Source organism: the organism of the source record quoted next, unplaced genomic scaffold, assembly GCF_019419815.1.
Source record: "Pyrus x bretschneideri cultivar Hongxiangsu unplaced genomic scaffold, Pyrus_bretschneideri_v1 Contig77, whole genome shotgun sequence".
Classification (NCBI taxonomy): domain Eukaryota; kingdom Viridiplantae; phylum Streptophyta; class Magnoliopsida; order Rosales; family Rosaceae; genus Pyrus; species Pyrus x bretschneideri.
Genome location: NW_025999817.1, coordinates 162,632 through 179,289, shown reverse-complemented (window position 1 = coordinate 179,289; position 16,658 = coordinate 162,632). Strand labels below are relative to the sequence as shown.

At 37.6% G+C, this 16,658-nt stretch overlaps 1 long non-coding RNA gene and 2 pseudogenes across 1 annotated transcript; 2 read left to right on the top strand and 1 right to left on the bottom strand.

Moving 5' to 3' along the window:
- The first annotated feature begins 1,837 nt into the window (after nt 1-1,837).
- On the top strand, nt 1,838-6,893 carry LOC103939909 (annotated as a pseudogene).
- Nucleotides 6,894-7,385: 492 nt separating this feature from the next.
- Nucleotides 7,386-8,409, bottom strand: LOC125472924 (annotated as a pseudogene).
- A 360-nt stretch (nt 8,410-8,769) lies between these two features.
- On the top strand, nt 8,770-11,108 carry LOC103939908. Its single transcript, XR_666220.3, has 4 exons — nt 8,770-8,814; nt 8,952-9,010; nt 10,697-10,828; nt 11,078-11,108. It is a non-coding gene; the product is annotated as an uncharacterized LOC103939908 (long non-coding RNA).
- Nucleotides 11,109-16,658: the final 5,550 nt, after the last annotated feature.

The window sequence follows — 16,658 nt, the reverse complement described above, 5'->3', positions numbered from 1 at the left end:
TTTTTTTTTTTTGCCTAAAGTAAATTCACATGTATTATAATTGAAATATAGAACAAAATATCGAAATAATCAATAAATTATACTAAGATTACGATAAAGATATAAAATACTACTGACTCTTCACTGCCTATTTTAAACAATTGTTTTTAATTATTGGGTAAAGTACAAAAAACTACCTCAACTATTGGTGTCACGACACTTTCATACCTTATCTTTTAAAATTGACAATGTCATGCCTCATCTTACGAATTTGTGCCAATGTCAGACCTTCGTCAATTTTTCTGTTATTTTTTCTGTTAAATGCTGACATGGGTAAAGACGAGATCCATTTTTTATTAAAAAATTAATTAAATATTAAAAAAAAATTAATTAAATATTAAAAATTAAAAAAAAAAAAAAACCCATCAACCCGTGTCCCCCTCCCAAAAAACCCAGATCCCCTCATCTGAGTTCTCTCCCACCCAACCTTCTCTCTCATCTCTCTTTCTCTCTCTTTCTATCTCTTCTCTCTCCCTGCAACCTGCATCCCTAAAATCCCAAAACCTAGAAATCCTTCTTACCCGTCCCCCCTAACCTTCCTCTTCGATCCCACCGATGACAACCCTACCTCTGTCGTTGACTCCAGCGATGACAACCACAACCCCAATCGCCCCCAGACCCTAACTCTAGCCACAACCTTCACAACAACATTCCATTCTCTTCCTCGCCCCCGAAGTTTGCCCCTCCGGCGATTTGTGAGAGAAAAACAAAACAATAACAACAACAACAACAATCCCAATAGAAAAACTCTCCGTTTTTCCCAGAAAATTCCAAGATTTTCTGAGAAAATCAGAAGAGGTGCGAGAAACAGAGAGAGAGAGTTGTGATCTGAGAGTGGCTCTCTTTGGTATAAGTTTCCAATAAATGGTGTATATAAGCGGGTCGGATGATGAGGAGATAGTGGAGGTGAAGTCCATGGCGAAGGGTTCTGAGAGGGCGAAGCCTCTGCACAATTTCAACTTGCCGTGGTATTTGAAGTGGGGGAACCAGATACATCTGTGGTGCCAGAAGGAGAGCTTCGACGCCAGCGGGAGTGGCGGGGAAGGGTCTGGGGTTAATCGGCAATCGTTGGCTCAGAGGATTGAGAGCTCGCCGACGATGATGACTCGGGTGGGAATGGTTTCTGGGTTTTGGGATTTTAGGGATGCAGGTTGCAGGGAGAGAGGAGAGAGAGAGGGGAGAGAGAGAGAGAGAGCGAGAGGAGAGAGGGGAGAGAGAGAGGAGAGAGAAAGGGTTGGGTGGGGGAGAACTTAGAGAAGGGGATTTGGGTTTTTGGGGAGGGGGGACACGGGTTGATGGGTTTTTTTTGGTTTATTGTTTATTGTTTTAAATTTTTTTTAATATTTAATTAATATTTTTAAATATTTAATTTTTTAAAATAAAAATGGGTCTTGTTTCTGGCCACGTTAGCATTTAACAGAAAAAGTAACAGAAAAACTGACGGAGATCTGACATTGGCACAAATTCGTAAGATGAGGTATGACATTGTCAATTTTAAAAGATGAGGTATGAAAGTGTCGTGATACCAATAGTTGAGGTAGTTTTTTGTACTTTACCCTTAATTATTCGTTAACATTTGAGTTTCTTTTCTAATCACTTTTGTTTATTATGTGGTTGTTGTCATGTTACTTCTCAAATGCTTCCAAATTTTAGTATATTATAAACTTTTGTATTTGTTGACTGAAGGAGCTCGACTTATGTTTAGATATTTAAGTATCGTTGGTTCGGCAACACAAACACAACCATTGCATTTTTTCAATCGTAATCTGCACCACTGCAGTGCCATAATGGTGTGGATATCACCATGACAGCCTGCGAAGCCTCCTCTTCATCATCCTCCTCAAAACTCTGGAAGTACGACGTGTTCTTGAGCTTTAGAGGCGAAGTCACACGTAAGGGCTTCACGGGCCATCTCCATGCAGCATTGGAAGAAAAGGGCTACAAGGCCGTTATTGATGAGGACTATCTGAAAAGAGGGGAAGAAATAAAAACCCGAACTTTTCGAAGAGTCAAGGATCTCTATCAATGTCTTCTCAAAGAGGTATGCAGATTCGAGTTAGTGAAGATCCTGGAGTGCAGGAAAAATTTGGGGCAAGAGGTTTTGCCAATCTTTTATGGTGTTGAAGCTTCAGACATCAGGAAGCAGGAAGGTAGTTTAGGCCCAATATTTAAGAAGCACGGAAAGGGCATTTGTAAAGAAAAAATGAGGAAAAACGGGAAGCCAAGAAAAAAAGGGTACAACAATGGAGTGAGGCTCTTACTACAGCTGCAAACTTGTTTGGTCAAGATCTTAAAAACACTGACAATGGGTAACCATTTATTTTATGGGGTTTGAAATGGGTCCAAAGTAACTAAAAATTGGACCTATTTCAAAAGTCAAAAGTCACTAAAAATTGGACTTATTCAAAAGGTAGTCTATAAAATTGGACCTATTTCAAATTTTCCCTTATTTTTTATTCAACTTTAATTATTAAACTGAAAATTTATCTTTCTCCCTTAAAACTCATTTTTCTTTGCCTTTAACCCATCATATATTTTTTTCCGGACTTAGAACCCAGCCAAGGGTCTGCTGTCCCTAATTGCACGTCTCTTTTGTATTTCTTTACTAGTCTTTGACATGAGCCCGTCTACTTAATGATGTGTTACCAATAAAAAATAAGCACGTTTATCAACATTTAAGTGATAACCCAATCATCAACTTCTACATCATTTAGTTTACAAAATTTAGTTTATAAATTTAGTCTTCCTAGCATTACTCTTATATATAATAGTTAACAAGGTTAACTTTGAAGTTAAGTGAAGAGACACATTGATTGGGCTTTAACAAAAAAAAAAAAAATCATTAAATCTACTTTATGCCTAACTTTACAGTACTAAAAATTAAAGGTGGTATCAAAAAACCGAAAACCGAAAAAAACCGAACTGACCACCTAATCGAAACAAAAAACCGAAAAAGAAAGGAACCAAAATAGAAAAAATCGAACCGAACGGAGTCTTATTGGTTCGGTTTCGGTTTTGGTGGTTTGGAAACTGAATTGAACCATACTGAACCGAATCCCTTTACACTTTGATGCCCATGGTGTCTCCTTTGTGAAACTTTGTTGCCAAGTTTGAAACTAAGCCTAGGGTTTGTTCAAGGAGCATATTGGGTTCAATTAGGGAGAATATTTAATTGGTTAGAGGGAAGTTTTGGAACTTGGAAGAGCTTCTCAATTGGTTTGTTTTTTGAATGGATACGGTGATCATTTTTCTTTGCAATTGAGGTTGTTGATAGAATATGATTGGTTTATATGATCTTGTATATGCAGTTACCTTCCCACTTTCCAATTTCCCCATTTTCTTATTATTAGTCTACCAATGCAAACCTTTTTTCTAAATTCCATATTAAAAAATATCAAGTTTTATAAAATAAAAAAAATTGAAACTGTACAGAAATCGAACTGAACAAACACCAACCCGAAAAAAACTGAAAGAAAATTGAACCGAACCAAAGTTTCGGTTCGATTTTAGTTTTGACAAAAAACCGAACCGAATGAAACTGAACCCACCCCTACTAAAAATGCCCCTTTGTAATTTATTTCAAGTTGGCTAATTAATGATTGTTTTAAATTTCATAATTAATGATTGTTTTTAATTTCATAATAATTAAAATTTCAAGTTGATTTAACGTGCATGGACATTGGTGGGAGAAATTTTCAAACTAAATTCTCAAAATTGTATGATACTAATTTACATATTAGTGCCAGATAAATTGTTGTATATGATGATATAGGTAATAACTTGCTTGTACAATCTAGGTGAATATGATATATAGGTAAATTACTCAAAAAACAAATTGTACAATACAAAAAGCCCACAATGCCACCAACTAAAAAAGGTAAATTAGTGAATATGCAATCTATATAATATATAGGTAAATTAGTGTAAATCTAGGTAAATTATGAGAAGCTCAAAATGCATAGATTAATGTACATAGTCTTGCAGATAGAGTTATTGAACACGCAATACAATATTTAAAAACATGCAAAGAAAATAATTAGCTTTTATTGTCTAGATTGTGTAGGTTAATGGCATAATAACCCATTTAATAATAGGTGTTACCGGTATAAGTCACTGCAAGTCTGCACTTCCATTTGTATTTTCTTAAGTATTATGTTTTTAGGCATGAAGCCAAGCTTATTAAGAGAATTATTGATGACAATATTTTGGAATGGCTGCCTAGCACAAACAAATTACATGTGGCCAAACATTAAGTTGGAATCGATTGTCGCGTTCGAGATATTATCGCTTATCTTTCAAGTGGTGGGTCAGATGATGTTCTCATGGTTGGAATTTGGGGGATGGGTGGATTGGGTAAAACTACAGCTGCCAAAGCCATTTTAAACCAAATTCATCATAAGTTTAGGTTCAAAAGTTTCCTTGCTGACGTTAGCGACAATACAAGTAAACATGGTTTGGCTTATCTACAAAAAAAACTTATTTCTGACATCTTGAATCTAAAGTCTAAAATAAGCAATGATGATGAAGGTATCGGTCGAATAAAAGATCAACTTTCATATCGAAAGGTACTTGTCGTTATGGACAACATAGATCAAAGGGAACAATTGGATGCAATAGCTGGAAATCATGATTGATTTGGTCGAGGAAGTAGAATTATTATAACGACACGAGATGAACATTTACTAAAGCATGTGGAAGTGGACAAGACATACAAACTTCAAGAAATGAATGAAGGAGAAGCTTTGGAGCTCTTTAGTTGGCATGCCTTTCGAAATAGTTGGCCTAACAAAGAATATCTTGAACTCTCAAAAAAGTTTGTTTCTTACTGTGGAGGTTTGCCACTAGCCCTTGAAGTTTTAGGTTCTTTTATTAAAAGGAGCATTGTAGAGTGGAAAAGTCAACTGGAGAAATTGAAAAGAACTCCTGGTGGAAAAATAATAAAAACACTAAGAATAAGCTTTGAAAGGCTAGATGATACACAGAAGGTTATATTTCTTGACATATCTTGTTTCTTTATTGGATGGAACAAGGACTATGTTGCAAAAGTACTAGATGGATGTGGATTTTTTGCAACAATAGGAATCAATGTCCTTCGTGAACGATACCTTGTAACTGTTGAAGGCAACTGGTTGGATATGCATGATTTGCTTCGAGAAATGGCTAGAGTAATCATTTCTGAAAAATTCTCTAGTCACCCTGGAAAAAGTAATAGGTTGTGGAATCCTCGAGAGGTCACCGATGTGTTGACATATAAATCTGTAAGTACATTCCCAATTAAATTTTGGATTAATGCATTGTACAAGAAAAGCATATATCTATTATACTTTAAACAACATTCATGTGTAAATATATGCGGTTGCACAGGGAAGCTCAATTAGCAAACAATATTACTTGCATATATTCACCATACGTGATTTAGCCTAATGAATAACAATACATGTAAACATATGCAAATAATCCCTTTCTTACACATGAATATAACCTTTTGTTAACAGGGAACTGAAGAAGTTGAAGGGCTTGTTCTAGATTTGCGAAGCTTTGAAAAGTTTAGTTTCAGTACAGAAATATTTGCCAATATGAAGAAACTGAGATTGCTTCACCTCAACAACGTGGAGCTCAATGGAGAATACAATCATCTTACCAAAGAGTTAATATGGTTGTGCTGGCATGGATTCCTTTTGCAGTCCATACCAGATGACTTTCCTAATCAACCAAGATTAGTTGTTTTAGACATGCAGTCAAGCAAACTGGTACAAGTTTGGGAGGGTTACAAGGTACAATCAATTACACATGATAATGCTTTATTTCAATTTGTTTTTTGATTCCTTCTCTTTTTTTTTATTTTTTTTATTTTATGCGATCTTCCCTTTGGATATTGATTTCAATTTTCCTTTGATTTTGTGCAACAATCGCTTTAACGCTGAAAACCATTAATCTCAGTTATTCTTATAACTTAAAAAAAATCACTGGACTTTTCACAAGTCTCAAATCTTGAAGAGTTGATGTTGCAAGATTGTCAGAGTTTGTCGGAGATTCACCCCTCCATTGATCATCTTAAAAAACTTTCTTTGGTGAACCTTACACGTTGTTTCAAGCTTATTTCTCTTCCAAGGAATTTCTATAAGTCGAAATCTGTTGAGACTCTTTTTCTTGTTGACTGTTTAGAATTCAGAGAATTGGATGAGGATTTAGGGGAAATGGTATCATTGAGAATACTTGACGTAGATTTCACAGCCACAAGACAAGTACCACCTTCTATAGTAAGACTAAAGAATCTCACTCTTTTATCTCTAAGTCAAGTACTACCTTCTAGAGCAGGATTGAATATTCTCACTCGTTTATTCGCAAAACGTTTTGAAAATATTCATTTGCCTAGTTCGTTGCACGGCTTAAACTCTTTAAAAGAACTAGATCTCTCATCTTGCGGACTAGCTGGTGATGATCTTGGACGTCTAATTTCTTTACAAGTTTTGGATCTTCAAATGAATGATTTTCATATCCTACCTAGCCTCAGTGGTCTTTCAAATCTTGAAACATTGAATTTACGTGGATGCATATGTCTTTGTGCCCTACCGAGACTCCGTGGTCTTTCAAAGCTTGAAACATTGAATGTAAGTGGATGCACATCTCTTCATACCCTACCGAGCTTCGGTGGTATTTCAAAGCTTGAAACATTGAATTTAAGTGGATGCAAGAATCTTCATACAATCCTTAATTTTCCAACAAATTTGAAATTTCTGCGTGCCTATGGTTTCCTTGCATTGGAAAGGCACGTTCATCATGATTATGCTAGTTTATCATCAAACTCATCATCAGGATCAGGCTCATCATCAGGCTCACCATCACATATCTGAGTTTCTAGACTATTGGACTACAAATCACCGCCACCTTCATCATCAGTAAGTCAGTATTTCATACTTCTTTCAGATTCTTATGATTTTTCATTAAATAATTGTTTTGAATTTTGAAGATATATTGCACCTAGAAACATTTTAACATTACAATAAACTGATATAAGACACGCATTTGATGATTCGAGAAATACCACTCAAATTCACAGAAATACTTTGCCCTACAAATGCATCCAATGCTTTCTCGTCAAATGCATATTCTCATTTTACCGGCATGACCATACTTCATAGTCAACACTGGACATTATATAATCAAGTTACTAGTAACCATACTTAAACGCAGATGAGATACTGCATCGATGATAAATACAACTTCATGGAGATAAAAGCAACTATTTTCCTTCACGTTTGGGACGTGGTAGGTAGATTCAAGCTAAGGGCTCAATTCTATTCATCCCTGTCGTTCTATTTCTAGTTGAAGTAGAATACATAAGCTCACTCACCAATTCCCTCCCGTACGGACAAATTTGGGCTGATAACATCCTTGGTGTTGACCAGGATCACATCGCCAATGTAAAGATGATTCGTGGGAACATAAACATAGCACAACTCTTCATCTCCAAAATAGCTCTGCAAAATAATTCATTCAGTCCAACCAAGGGGAATTTCTATAAAGCTCACCTAGGGATATGGCAGAACTAATCTGCTTGCAGGCATTGTAGATATGACGAACAAACGGCATTCTTTTGATAAACCACTGTCTAAGGCCGAGGATTTCCTTTCTCTAAGGATAGAAACTGTCTTTACTGAATTCGGATTATCGCACCAAAATTTGTGTCTCTAAGATTAGATGAAGAGAGAAAATGGACTAGATACTTAGCTCAGTAACGTCATACCCCAAGACCAATAACTAATGTAAGTTAGAATGTACCGATCAATTAATGGTTAAGGAATGCATTTCAGAATACTTCATACCAAAAATGTTGATTCCAAGTTGAGCACATATTGGAGTGAACAAGCTATCCACGATGTGAATAAACCACCACGTGATATAGAAGTGATCGCTGTTGGAAATAGGAAACACTGCAACGGAACAAAAAGTGAGCAGCTAATATGATACATATGAGCAAAAAAGCAATCTCGAAGAAAGAGAAGGAAGCTTTGATCTCATTAGCTACTGCATTAAATGGATGCATAAAAAGAAATCCACACACATGAGATGATTAGTGTAAAATTACATGAAATGGACCGAGTCTAAAACTTAAAAGAGTCTAAGTTATACACTAGAAATTTGTACCCACACGTTGCTGCAGGATTGAAAATTATATGAAATATTTTATAGCTTCAATTTTCATAAACAATGTTTGAATGAAAAAACAGAGAATTACGAATGGCAATGCAATTTATATGTAAATTTATCATGAACAGAACAAATTATACATATACTAAAACCCAGTTTTTCGGTATTGTTTTGCACTGTTAAAGAACAGTGAAATGGATTTTCTTCTTTGTTCTCCATTGTTTTTCCTCCTTGGCACAATGGATTTACTTATTTGTCTACGCTGCCCACGCGTCGATCATCGTCGACTGCTCCGTTTCCCCTACATCTCAAATTTTCCTTCCGTTTCCACTTCTTTCTCTCACAAAGCTAGGCTTTTCATTTGCTTCCGGTAGTCCTCCATTTGCTACACGAACTCCAATTCTCTCGCCCTATTTTGCACGAACTAGAACATATGCTGTCTATCCATTCCGATTCGAAGAAATTCCTCAAGGGGTTGTTCATGTGAACCTCACAACAAAACTAAAATTCCTTGAATTCGCCTCATCCAAGTCCAATTCCACTCCACCATACCTAGGAAAACTGGAAAGCTTGCCTTCGTTCTGATTTGAAGAAATTTTAAACCCAGAAAGCTTGGGTTTCCTGGTGAGTTCTCGAACATATTTGTTTCGGTTTCGTTTTTGGAATCTCTTTTTTTTTGTTCAAATTTTTGTGATTTTAATTTTAAAAATATGGGTTTTTTTGTTCAATGGTTTGGTCCATCTTATTGGCCTTCTCACCAGAGATCTCTGCCATCACTGTTCCACCAAACTCGCCAATAGCGTCCGCTCTTTCGAACCAGGTACGACTTCTTTCACTTTCTGTTTGTTTCCGGAAAAATGTAGGGCTTGAAAGTGTGTAGAGTTGTAGAAATTAAAAAAAAAAAAAAGTCTCAATCTTTATGTTGTCCTGTACACAAAGAAATTGAATTTTTGATTTTGTGTTTTGGCATACCCTTACTGGAATTTTGTGAATTGGAAATTATAGAAGTTAGTATCCAGATAAAATTTCAGATTGGGGTTTTGAACATTGTTCTAGGTTATGGATTAGAACAAAAAGTTACTTTCTAGAAGAGACGTAGGGTGTGTTTGTTTGGCTACCTTAAGTTTCATTGGACTGGACTATTTGGGTAGGATTATTATTCTGTGTTTGGTGCAAGCTGGGATTGAGTTTAATGGGAATAAGCCGGACTTGTGCCGACTAAATCCTTCATTAGCTAGGCTTAGCGAGAGCCCCCGGAAAGGAGGGGATTGCTAGTCCCGTTTCCCCTCTTCCCTTGCTTCGCCTTGCCCCAAGCCTGAGAACTTGCCCTCCCACTGTCTCTCTCTCCACCTTTCTCTCATCTGTCCAGAAGATCTCCAAGTTTGCAAGACTTGATTTGCAAGTATTTTCCCTTTTTCTGGGTTTTCGAATTGATTTTTCTGGGTTTTTAAATCGATTTTTCTGGGATTGGATTTTTCTAGGTTTCAATTAGTTTTTTCTGGGATTTGGCTTTCCTTCCGAGTGGAATCCCTAATTGGGTTTCTGAATTTTGAACAAGATAAACGATTATGGGTTGGGCACTCTGTGTTTTGTCTCGAAGGATTACAACTGCGGAGGATTTCAAAGTATTTGATGAAAGGTCGAGAAGGAATTTGTTGTTGTTATTGAAGAGCTATTCGACTACAAATCTTCAACTAACTACTTTAGCAGAAAATAAACAAAGGACTTATGATGGAGATGAACTCTCATGTATCAGGAAAATGATTATGTGAATTGGGTTGGATTTGTGAGTTGTTTGTGAAATACCAAATTGAAGGATTTGATTTTTCTGGTATATTAGAGCTTTTGAGCAATTTGGAGTGGTTGAGCAAATTGAATGATTTTAGTAGTTCTGCTTTTTCTGGGATAGCAAATTGAATTATTTCATTTAGTTCTGCTTTTTTCTGGGATAATTCTGCAGAAACTTTCATGTTGGGGTTCACTTTCATTAGATGAGAATATTTTGTTACAGATCATGGTTTTTTTTTTTTTTTTTTTTTTTGTCATTATTTTGCTCCTAGTCTGACATTGCACCAAACGCTTCACTAAGTTAATCCAGCTTAATCTAATCTAAGGCGGTCCAGCTTAGTCCTTGAAGCTAGTCCAGTCCAAGATAGTCCAGTGCAATAAACGCACCCGTAAAGTTATGTAGCTTTCAGTGTATAAATTGGCTTTTAAACATTGTTCTGGGTTATGGGTTATTACCAAAGATTTACCTTCAAGAAAAATTACATTTGATTTACAAGAGGAGATCTTTGAAAATGAGGTCTCAGCTGGCCATGAGTTGTCGTTATCTTAGAAGAATGGACGCCCTGACATATTTCTTAAACAATAATGCATGACTTTTAAGCGGACAATTTCACTTTTTGTTTTCATGTCAAACCAACCTGCCTCGCATATATGGTTCTGTTGTTAACATATATATTTTCTTCCACTGGTTCTCAACAATGCTTTTATATTGCACCAGGGAAAATCTATTTGATGATGGGAATCATCTGAATCAGTTCTTGGATGATGATCCAACAATATCTCATTCATGGTTTGGATAGTTATTAAGAATATGATGGGATAATCGAGTTGAGTTCATGAATTAAACTAGGTTGGGTTAATTACACTTTCGCAGATACCTTTTTGACTTAATGTCAATTACTTGACGTTTATCATAGGCCTTATGTCCACAAAAGCTTTTTGTTTTTTATATTGATGCTTTAGTAGTTCCCGTTGTCTACTCTATTTATGTATAAATTGTATCTATAATTTCAAAATACATGTTATTCATGACAATGTATGATATTTATAAAATACTTTATGTTAGAGTCTAATTCTTTTTCCCTTCCCTTCACTGCAGTCCCGGCAAAAGAACTTGCAGACTTACAGCAGATGCAAACTTTGTACATAACTAAAACTGTTTACTATCAGGTCTTTCTTGGTTAGTGATTCTAGCATAGCTGATTAATGTGAATATCAATTATGTGTTTTGTGCTTAGAGCATTGTATTTTCTAGATGTGTAGGTTGTTGATCCAAGGGTCGCGATGACTTGATCTCGGATGAATGATTGAACGATTGCTTCAAGTTTTGAGCTTGAAACAATGTGTGGATAGTCTTCACCTCTAGGTTTGTGTATGACTTGCGGCAAAGGTGATGTTGATGTGGGATTTTGTTGATTCAAGGTGCATTGTAGGCATGTGCTTGTCACATGTAAGAAACGTGTTTTGAAGTCTTGCAATGTGAATGTTCTAACTCAAGGGTTGTTGAAACTTGATCTTGAATTAGTTTGCTTTTTCAAGGGTTGTAGAGGCGTATTTCTTGAATTGAGATGATGAATTTTGTCTAGGGCCGTTAAGGCGTATTTTTTGAAAGAAACATTTTTTTAAGGGCCATTGAGGCTTTGTGCACTGTTGACTAGCCCTAAGGCGCTTGTTCTTCCTGCAAAAAATAACTCGATGCATATCAAGTTGTGGTCTTCTGAAGTATCTTGGGAGGTGATAGATTTTGGTTGACCAAATAGGAAGAAGAAGGCGTGTACGTCGAGATCTTTCTCACCATGTTCGTGACAATTCACCAGCTTCGTTTAAGCTTCTTGTGATCGAATCCATAGCGAAGCTATGACTTGGAATAGCATCTTGTCTACTACTGGAGAGGCTGTTTTTGCTGAGTTTTATTGGGAGTGGCTTGAAGATGTCTTGAGCCGATCTAAAGATGTGTTTACCAACATGGGCCTTTATCACGCCGTGTACGCAACTTTATTTAGTTATGATTACATCTTTGTTTAGTTATGATCGCATCTTTGTTTTGTTATGATCGCATATTTGTTGGTGTTCAGAGACCAACACACTTCATACGTCACAAGAAGAGATGTCAATTTCACTTTAGGATCTCCACAAGATAGGAGGCTTGCCGATCTAGGGTAAGTTTTACGACGAGGTTGTTCTTAGTGTGGAGGAATTTTCTCATCGTAATAGCCAAGGATTGCCTACGAGTTGCCACTATTTGTTTTAAGTGTATTACAAACTTTCATAGGAGGCTCAAGGTAAGTCGGGCGTGAAGATTTCTTCATGGATCCGATTTTGGTATTGGGATACCATGAAGTACAAGAAACCTTCGAAGAAAAATGGCCGCAACAAGACAACCAAGCCAAATGGAGACTTAGATCTGTCAGGTGCCATTGGTTCAGCTAAGCACCGTGCTCCTGGCAAGTTGAAAATGTTTGACGAACTTGGTGTAGTGTCAGAGCATGTAGAAGAATCTTACCTAGCCACTTTCTTAGCTTGTTGGCTTTGTAGGTTTGTTTTCCCCAAAGATGACGTCAACTTTATCCGTCCTGGAGTCTTTAAAGTAGCTAGCAAGATGTATGCAAATGAATCTTTTAGCCATGCTATTCCGGTCTTAGCCAATATTTATGAAGGCTTGAGTGTTGTTTCTAACTCGGCGAGCACCGAAGATTGTGTTGCAGTACTTCTCTACCACTATGTGTATGGTTGGTTGGGTGAGTACTTTGGCACTTGTTTTGATTCGTTGACTTTAGACAAGTTGGGGCCTTATCTTACAAGTCTTCGCTCAGGGTATGTTTCTTTGTGGCAAGGAGACTGATGTATTATTTTTTATGGTTTTGACGGTTTTGATGGTGATTTTGATTTTTTGATTTTGATTTTCATCGTACACAATTTATGCTCTTGTGGGCTAAGAGCATTGAGTGTCGCCTTTTAAGCTCATGGGAACAAGGAGCATTTGAGTGTTTCCTTTTAAGATTATGTGAACAAGGAGCATTGTGTTGTGCAGTTTAGGCTCATGCAGGCAAGAAGCTTTATGTTTGGTTTAGGGGTAATAGTGCTTTAAGAACCTGTCGTTGATGGAGCCGATCTTTAAGCCATCTTCCGTCATGATTAAGTAGGCGCCATGCCATTGGTGTAAACCTCTTGTATTACATAAGGTCTATCCCACTTTGATGTGAACTTGCTTTTTGTTTTGTGAGTTGTGATGATGGGCCTTCGTAATGCCAAGACAAGATCTTCAGTTTGGAAAGACCTTGGGCAGACCTTCTTGTTGAATACCTTGGATAGTCGTGCTTGGTGGCATTCCAAGTGTTGTTGAGCTTCGAGCCTTCTTTCATCGAGTGCTTCCAACTCTTGAAGTCACAACTTTGCATTTTACTTTTTAGTCAAGCTTTCTTGTATAGCTATCCTTAGTGAGGGGATTTGACTTTCGAGCGGCAGAACAACTTCCATGCCATATACGAAAGAATAAGGTGTAGCTTGGGTAGTAATCCTATGTGTCGTCCTATATTCCCAAAGTGCTTCGCTTATTCTTTCGTGCCAGTCTCTCTTTGTTCGGCTGATCACCTTCTTCAGGAGGTTGCACAACATTTTGTTGAATGCTTCCGTAAAATCGTTGGCCGAAGCATGATACATGGAAGATTTGTGCTGCTTGAATTTGTATTTCTCGCAGAGCTTGTCCATGAGTCGGTTGGATAACTGTTTTCCGTTGTCGGTGATGATGTAGCAATGCACACCATATTGATGGATGATATGTTTTTTTGATGAAACGGACGACAGTTTCCTTATTGACTTCCCTTAGAGGTACAACTTCAGCCCACTTGGAAACGTAATCCCTTGTGGCTAGGATGTAGGCTTCTCCTGCAGATGACTTTGGTGTGATTGGTTCTACGACGTCCAATCCCTATGCATCAAATGGCCATGAAGCAACTGTAGGGTGTAATGGTTCAAGCGGTTAATGTTTGAAGTTGGCGTGGAATTGACAGGCTTGGCACATTTTGGTGTATTCCAGGCAATCCTTCACCATGTTTGGTCAGTAATAACCCATTTTTTTGAGCTGGAAATGTAGCTTTGGTCCAAACTGATGTGCCCTGCATACGCCTGAGTGTGCTTCTTCCATGGGTTGATTGCCTTTTTCCTCACCTAGGCATCTTAGAAGTACTCTTTCAAAAGAGCGTCGGTAGAGTGTTCCTTTGTAGTAGAGGAAGCGAGGTGCTCGTTGACGCATTTCAGAGCAGTGTCTAGGATAGTCTGGAAGCTTTCCACGCTCTAAGTAGCCGATTAGTGGCTGTCTCCACTTTTCAGTGTCGACTGGAAGTACTGAGATGACGTTTGTATCATCCAGTATCATTTTAGTGATGAACGGGATCACCCATCTTTGGCAAACTGGCACATCCGCAACTTTGTCTTCTCCTAGCACCATACTTGAGGCTAGGTTAGTGAGAGCATCCGCTATTTTATTTTATTTTCTTGGCACATGTTTTAGCGTCACGACCTTGAACTTTTGTAACAGTTGAGTTGCTAACCGAAAGTATGGGACGAGATCATCTTTCCTTACTTCATATTAAGTCAAGAGTTGATTAATTATGAGTTAGGAGTCGCCATACACTTCTAGGGTTGTGATTTCCCTGTCGATCATCATTTGGAGTCCAATGATCAGCGATTGGTACTCAGCAACGTTGTTGGAGCATAGTTCGCTTAGTCGGAAGGAATAAGGTAGTACTTGTCTTTGTGGCGACATGAATACTACTTCTGCCCCCGCTCTGTCTGTTTGTGCGAATTCGTTGAAGAACAATGTCCATGCCGGGAAGATGTCGATGTAGAACACCTCCTCATCAGGCAAGTCATCTGAGATTTTCCAATCTGCTAGGATTGGATGATCGGTAAAGAAGTCGACTAGTGCTTGTCCATTAACGGCTTTAGCTGGGACGTAGATGATCTAGTATTGATTGAGAAGCAACACCCATTTAGCTAGTCGTCTTGTCATAACGGGTTTGGACATAACGTACTTGACTAGGTCGGCTTCAGCAACCAAGTGGATGGTGTAAGCATGCATGTAGTGTCTTAGCTTTTGGACGGCAAAGACTAGGGTAAGGCACATCTTCTTGATTAGTGAATAGTTAAGCTCGACACCAGTGAGAGCCCTATTTAGGTAGTAGAGTGCTCTTTCCTTTTGGTCTTCATTTTCTTATGCCAAAAGTGCTCCAGTGGAACCCTCTTGTGCGGCAATGTATAGGATGAGTGGCTTTTCAAGCACGGGAGCTCCTAAGACAGGTGGGCTTGCCAGGTACCTTTTTATGCTCTCAAAGGCATTGCGACAGGCGTAATCCTATATAAACATAGCGTCTTTCTTCATGAGTTGATTGAAGGGTTGATAGTGTCCAGCGAGGTCGGAGCATCTGATGAAGGCTAGTTGAAGGAAATATTTGTGAAAACTAGTTCATTTAAGCAACATCTATACATGCAATTAACAATTAAAATGCGAAATCATGCTTGTATACACTCAAAAACAAAACTTTACCCATGAAATTCAAGGCCTAGTAATTGTGGCGAACCAAGACTCAACTCAAGAACAAAGTGAGTTGAGAAATATTATACCTTTGTGGATTTCTTTTTGCATAAGCAAAAGACTAATCACCCAAGAGATAGGGCCTTCATTCCTTACTTCTTAGCTCCATGGATTTCTTGGATGAGGATGATAGAATGGATTCTCTAAGTTCCCAAAATAGGGAACCTCTAAGTCTCCACACTAAAGGAGTGACTTGAAGAATAGATGAGTGAACTTGGAGGATGAGAGATTACTAGCTAATCACCCTCCAAAGAGGCCGGCCTCTTAGAGAGAAAAGTGAGAGACTTTTCTTTCCAATCTCCTCAAAAAAGAACCCTCATGAATTTGGCTATAAAGTTCTTTATATAGTCACTTCACTTAAGTGACTAAAAGAACAAAACCATATTTTTCATCATATGGCCGGCCTACCATAGGCATTGGGATGTTTGGGCCCTTTTAAATCTCAAGTAAATTAAGTTGTCATACAACTTAAGTTAATGGGCATGACATTTGAAGCCCATTGGGCCTTAAGGCCCAAAACTAACCCGATGTCTAAAACAAACTTATTCGTTTGATTAATTAACTTATTAATTAATCCTAGCCGTAAACAATTAAACCATTCAATTGTTCTTACTTAACTCCGTTGTTTCTTCAATCTCTACCTTACACGGTGTATGATCCATTAGGTTCCTTTTAGCAAGGCAGTGGGCGATTGTTACTCTTAATGATCGATTGTGAATTGAAACATACTTTCAATTCTCCCTTTAGTGATTACTCACCTTTAAGGCTTCCATAAACCATGAGTGACACCTAGCAGTATGCCATGGCTACCCAAGCTAATCAGAAGAGGTGGGGAACCTATTTAGTTTAGGATTACAATGCAATACGGTATTTCTTTAATACAATACTCTTGACCACATTGTTTGGTTTGATAGTTTATTCATGTCTACTATCCAATGTGATTCATTTACTTATATGATTACCTTGAATGTGATTTGGAACGACTTCCTAAATCTCCTTCATACTCTGGCGACAGATTCTTAATCATATCATACAGTATTCTCCCTCAAACGGTTTGAAGGTTAGAGATCTTTTGTTGTGCATTCAC